The 6,000-nt window shown below is 45.0% G+C and overlaps 1 protein-coding gene across 1 annotated transcript in view; it reads left to right on the top strand.

Moving 5' to 3' along the window:
- The first annotated feature begins 1,401 nt into the window (after positions 1–1,401).
- The window catches only part of LOC309552348 (non-selective voltage-gated ion channel VDAC1), a 714,079-nt gene continuing 709,480 nt past the window's right edge, over positions 1,402–6,000 (top strand). Inside the window, exon 1 of the mRNA XM_082253265.1 lies at positions 1,402–1,457. The gene's annotated coding sequence lies outside the window, so the exon portion shown is untranslated. The remainder of the gene's footprint in view (positions 1,458–6,000) is intronic.

The following is a 6,000-nucleotide window of genomic DNA, read 5'->3' as shown; positions in this document are numbered from 1 at the left end:
CTACTCAACCTGAGTGTCCAAGTGTCTTCACAAAGGGAAGTACCTGCTTGCTGTTTGTACATTGTACATTGTGACTGTTCTCTAATCAGACAATATTCCCGCCATTTCTCTAATAAGAATACACTGTAATCCGTTCCGTCCCGATAGATAGTACAGAGAGCGAGGCAGAATCTCACATTCTCTCCCCTCCGCTCTCTGTCTACCGTCGGATAATGCATCCGACAAACTGCGCATGTCAGTGTCGTCACCGCCAGCACAGCTGATCGGAGCAGTCAGCTGGAGTGACGTCACTTACTGAGCATGCGCAGTAAGTTGGATGCATTTCGACGGGAGGCATTATTCTACACGACCTATCACGTTCCGGTGTTCTAAAATTTTTTTGGACGCATGAAAATTCCACACCTCGTCACTTCCGGGGACGCTACGTCATAACCCAGCTGGTGCGAGCCCTGGTGCGCATGCGCACAAGACATTTTCAAGGTCAGATGAAATTCTGAGACTTAGCGAACAGCTAACTGAGAGGAGGAGGGGCTGAGGGGAGAGGCACAAACCGCTGCGGGAAAATGTTACAACATGTTGCAGAGCTGACTTAGAGGAGGCGGGAAGGAAGTGAATATATATATATATATATATATATATATATATATATATGGAGCTATAGAGCTGACTTAGAGGGTGCGTAATGAATGCACTAGTGGCGGTAACTCCTTCCCACCTCAGCCCCTCCTCCTCTCAGTCAGCTGTTCGCTAAGTCTCAGAATTTCATCGGACCTTGAAAATGTCTTGTGCGCATGCGCACCGGGGCTCGCACCATCTGGGTTATGACGTAGCGTCACCGGAAGTGATCAAATACCACCAAAAGAAAGCTCTGTTTGTGGGGAAAAAAGGACTTAAATTTTGTTTGGGTACGGCGTTGCATGACCGCGCAATTGTCAGTTAAAGTCGCACAGTGCCGAGTCGCAAAAAGTGGCCTGGACGTAAAGCAGGAAAATCCTCCGGTGGTAAAGTGGTTAATGTGCCCCGATAAGAGCTGTGTGACTGTTCTCTAATCAGACAATATTCCCGCCATTTCTCTAATAAGAATACACTGTAATCCGTTCCGTCCCGATAGCTAGTACAGAGAGCGAGGCAGAATCTCACATTCTCTCCCCTCCGCTCTCTGTCTACCATCGGATAATGCATCCGACAAACTGCGCATGTCAGTGTCGTCACCGCCAGCACAGCTGATCGGAGCAGTCAGCTGGAGTGACGTCACTTACTGAGCATGCGCAGTAAGTTGGATGCATTTCGACGGGAGGCATCATTCTACACGACCTATCACGTTCCGGTGTGTTCGTGACGTCACGCTGCCGCTTTCCTAGGTTTTTCCTTAGCGCTCCGCCTTCCCCTTCTCCGCCTCCTCTTGCACTGACAGTGACATCTAAAGCTGCGAGGTCCTCCGTCTCTGGAATAGAAAGGTAAGAATCCGCATTCCGCTTCTTATGGGAACGGAGAGCCCGTTTTCTACACAGTCTGGAGGGAATGTCAGTGTTCGGCCAGCAGTTGGAGCGATGTGTATGTGCTGGGCATGTTTCACTGACCTCTAATCACCCTGAAGTAGCTGAGGATAGAGGAGGCCACATCTGCCGGTCGACCTTTGTATATTTAATGTGCATGGGTTTGGGTTTCTGATGGAAGCAAAACATATGACTACATACTATGTGACAGATGCATGTGTGCTTTTTGATTAGATTGCATAATGACAAGTGAGCAGGTGTACCAGCCTATGGCCTGATTTCACTATGTGCAGTGTAAGAGGGACCCACTATTGTCTGAATGGATACACTTTGCATCATTCACCTAGATTGAATTGTTTGTTTGCAGGTCTCCACGATGTAAGGACTGCTAAGCATGTGGAGGTCCTGTGTATTGGAAGTGTTCTACATATTTAAAAGTCTACACCCACCTCCTCCTACAAAGCCAAGCCTATAGTGTCTCCATCCATTTTTGCACAACCCTATCTGAAATGTGTGCATAGTTGCATTAGACTGTTCACCTTGAAATTTGCCTTTCAGTATGTAATGGTCATGATGTGTTCCCACTTTCCACACCCTCGCTAAGTGCAGTTAGTTATTTTGTGCATAACACACAGTAGACATAGCCCAGTATGATGTCTCGCTCAAGGTCATCATGGGCCATCACTGGCATCTCTAAGCTACCTTTTGCATTGCAGCTGTTAATCTTAACTGCAGGAAAGAGACAGAGGAGAGAATAAAAAAAGATAATAATTGCACTTTCATTCATTCTCTCTACTTCATGAATGAGAAGATTGGAGAGCATTTATGTCAAATGTGTCAGGTATGAAGCAAGGGCAAGAGAGCCATTTGCTGTGTTCCTGAAATAAGGTTTGACCCTGAGTATGAGGGACACTCCTCATTTGGCATTGGTCCCTCAAGGCAGGATTACATCAGGCTGACAACATGCCCACACTAGCAGATTGCTATAGGATAGCTTCATGCTGCTATGGCTTGGTTTCAATCAAACTGAGCTCTTTGAGAGCCAATAAATTCCTGCATGTTATTTACATATTTTTATGGGCACACGTTTATCGAGGTAGAATATTACATTTTTCCAGCAGGTTATTCTTCCTAAAGGTGGTTTTTGATACGTTACTCTGCCTGTAACTGAACCACATTTGACTTGTGTGGGCCTTGATAAATCAAACTGCTGTAATCCGTAGTAACCAATTATCACAGATCTTTCACCGATGGGAACGGATAGCTGGTTGTTTGAACACTGTGCATTATTCCTGTCAGTCTAATTTTCCTTGTATTCATACTTTGTAAAATTACTGCCACTCACTCAGTCCTGTCCAGAAGTCCGCTTGTTCAGCGGATGATCCCTGTTGAGCAGGCGGATGGCTGGTCTGTGTCAGCTCTGCTTATGCAGAGTGGACACAGACACAGCCTGCTCTCCTCTATTGGCAGTTGGATGTAAATGGACCACCTGTCCGTTTACATCTGGCTGCCATCTGATCTAGTCATTTAGATGGAAGAGAGGAACCTATCCCAATCTATCTGTTTTTATTGGATCGTATTGGATATGGACATTGTGACGGTAGTCATCATCACTGGGGATGAAAGACAGACACTATGGGCCTAATTCATTAAATCTCCAGCCTAACTCTGCTCTGGCTGTTTTTTTTTTTCTCTCCACATTAAAATCAATGAACTCGCGCCGTGGCGAATTGGAGAGCGTTACACCAACAGTGAATTCCGCATTGGGCGACGTCAATTAAAGCTGAATGGCAATCGCGGCTTCTCAAATTGTCATGCTTATGTGACTCTGATTCATTCATCTCACTCAGCCGTAGGTTCAAGTCTCACCATCCCCACCTGAGTTGTGTTGGGGAGAGAGATTTTATTTGTTTTACCCTGACAGATTGGATCATTTTTCTTGCTCTAAAATAAGTACACGCAGATAACAAGATAGCACATACCCTGTGAAGCTTTTGCAAAGTGACATCATGCACAGCTATTTAATTATCTCCCTTGTTTGGATTTGAACTCATTGTTGCACGGTGCATAGCACGCAATTCTAACCACTACACTACAGAGCTCGACATTAAAACTTCACACTTTAATAGTCTTCTTCCTAGGTTCCCTACAATGTTGAGTACCTTAGCTATATGTGCATTTTTACCTCATGCCACCCCTTTCTGTTCACCAAACAACTGGATTCTGCATAATGGCTAACTGCTTAGCAACTTACCCAGAGTCACTAAGGTCATGGTTTCAAATCCCAACAATGACAACACTTGTATGAATTTCCCCTTTAAAACCTTTCGTTTAGGCCCCTTTCACACTATCCGTCCGTCGGACGGATTCTGTTTTTCTCAGCGGGGGATCGAGCCGCCGATCCCCCGCTGAGCAGCAGGATCACAGCTGTGTCTCCGTGCTGTGTGCAGAGACACAGCTGTCAGTTCCCCATGCATCTCTATGGGGGGAAATCAGATGGGAACGGACTGTCGATCCGTTCTCATCCGATCCGCTGGACGGATGGAAAATTAGGGTTTCCATCCGTCCAGATTTATCGGATCGGATGTCAGCGGACATGTCTCCGCTGACATCCGATCCCCCATAGAGATGCATGGGGGGACCGTTCAGATCCGCCAAAAAAAAAAAACGGACAGGTGGATCTGAACGGTCCGCCTGTGTGAAAGGCGCCTTACAATGTTTGGAGAATTTGATGAACACCAAGCAACTATGTGTCTGGTATTGGACCCTCTACATATTTTACCAACATAGTGGTAAAAGCAAGTTGAGCAAGTTCTTGCAGAGTCGGAGTGGCTATTAGTGCCGGTTCTCACTATTGCGATGACCGACATAGCATGTGATTTGGATAGCAATGCTTCTAAAATCACATGCAATGTCTGTGTGGTGCAACTTCACCCATACAGTTTGTCTTGCAGAATTTGCAACCCAAATCGCAGTGAACTCACACAGCACCCTTAAGTTCCACAGCAGAATTGGATCGCAAAGTGGTTCACACCAGTGCCATCTGATTCATGTGCAAACTGGCAGATCCCACTGTGATATGCGATCTAATCTGGGGGTGTCGCAAACTTGAAATTGACACCCCCAGCGAATCGCATATGCCAGTGTGAACTGCCTGTGCTGCGAATGCGATCCATTAACACGCAGTAGATTTGCAGTGTTATGGCATCGCTATAGTGTCAACCAGGACTAATAGCCTTGTTTTTTGGAGTGTTTCTCAAATCCAATCCTTCTGAGACATGAGCAGGCCAGGTTTTGCAATTAAATCACATACATCACAGGTGCACGAATTGGCTGCTGTGTTTGTAGTGATAGACATGTGCGAAGCTATTTTATAGTCCTGAAACTGAAAGACATGTAGACCATAAGGCTCCTTTCACACAATCCGTCCGATGGACAGAGTCAGTTTTTCTCAGCGGGGGATCGATCCGCCGATCCCCCGCTGAGCAGGAGGATGACAGCTGTGTCTCCACGCTGTGTGCGGAGACACAGCTGTCAGTTCCCCATGCATCTCTATGGGGGAAATCGGAAGGGAACGGACCGTTCTCATCCGATCCCATCCACTGGACGGATGGAAAATAGGGTTTCTATCCGTCCAGATTTGACAGATCGGATCGGGTGTCAGCGGACATGTCTCCGCTGATATCCGATGCCCCATAGGAATGCATGGGGGGACCGTTCAGATCCCCCAAAAAAACTGACAGGCGGATCTGAACGGTCCGTCTGTGTGAAAGGGGCCCAAGTGCTTGCAGTGTTTATGTATGTACGTATGCATATCTATATTTTTATATAATTTGTTTACTTCTCGCATATATTTTTCGGATAGAATGTTGAAAAGGGTCAATATATTTTGTGTTTATATGTATGTATGTATGTATATATGTATGTGTTTGTGAAGATCAATGTGAAGCTTGTTTTGAATTTCTAAATTCTACTCATTAGATGGATAGATGGATGGATAGATAGATAGATAGATAGATAGATAGATCGAATGTATAGATAGATTTTTCATTGTTTGCGATATTTTGGGAACCAATACATTTTTGGGACATATATCTATATACATATCTTTTTAGGGTTATGTTGGGTGTTTCAAGAAAGATACAGTGCCTTGCGAAAGTATTCGGCCCCCCTGAACTTTGCGACCTTTTGCCACATTTCAGGCTTCAAACATAAAGATCTAAAACTGTAATTTTTTGTGAAGAATCAACAAGTGGGACACAATCATGAAGTGGAACGAAATTTATTGGATATTTCAAACTTTAACAAATAAAAAAACTGAAAATTTGGGCAGGCAAAATTATTCAGCCCCCTTAAGTTAATACTTTGTAGCGCCAACTATTGCTGCGATTACAGTTGTAAGTCGCTTGGGGTATGTCTCTATCAGTTTTGCACATCGAGAGACTGAAATTTTTGCCCATTCCTCCTTGCAAAACAGCTTGAGATCAGTGAGGTTGGATGGAGA

The sequence above is a fragment of the Pelophylax lessonae genome (genome assembly GCF_965119305.1).
Source record: "Pelophylax lessonae genome assembly, chromosome: 4".
NCBI classification, from domain to species: domain Eukaryota; kingdom Metazoa; phylum Chordata; class Amphibia; order Anura; family Ranidae; genus Pelophylax; species Pelophylax lessonae.
Note: the sequence above shows the minus strand (reverse complement) of the source record. Positions and strands in the feature narration are given on the sequence as shown.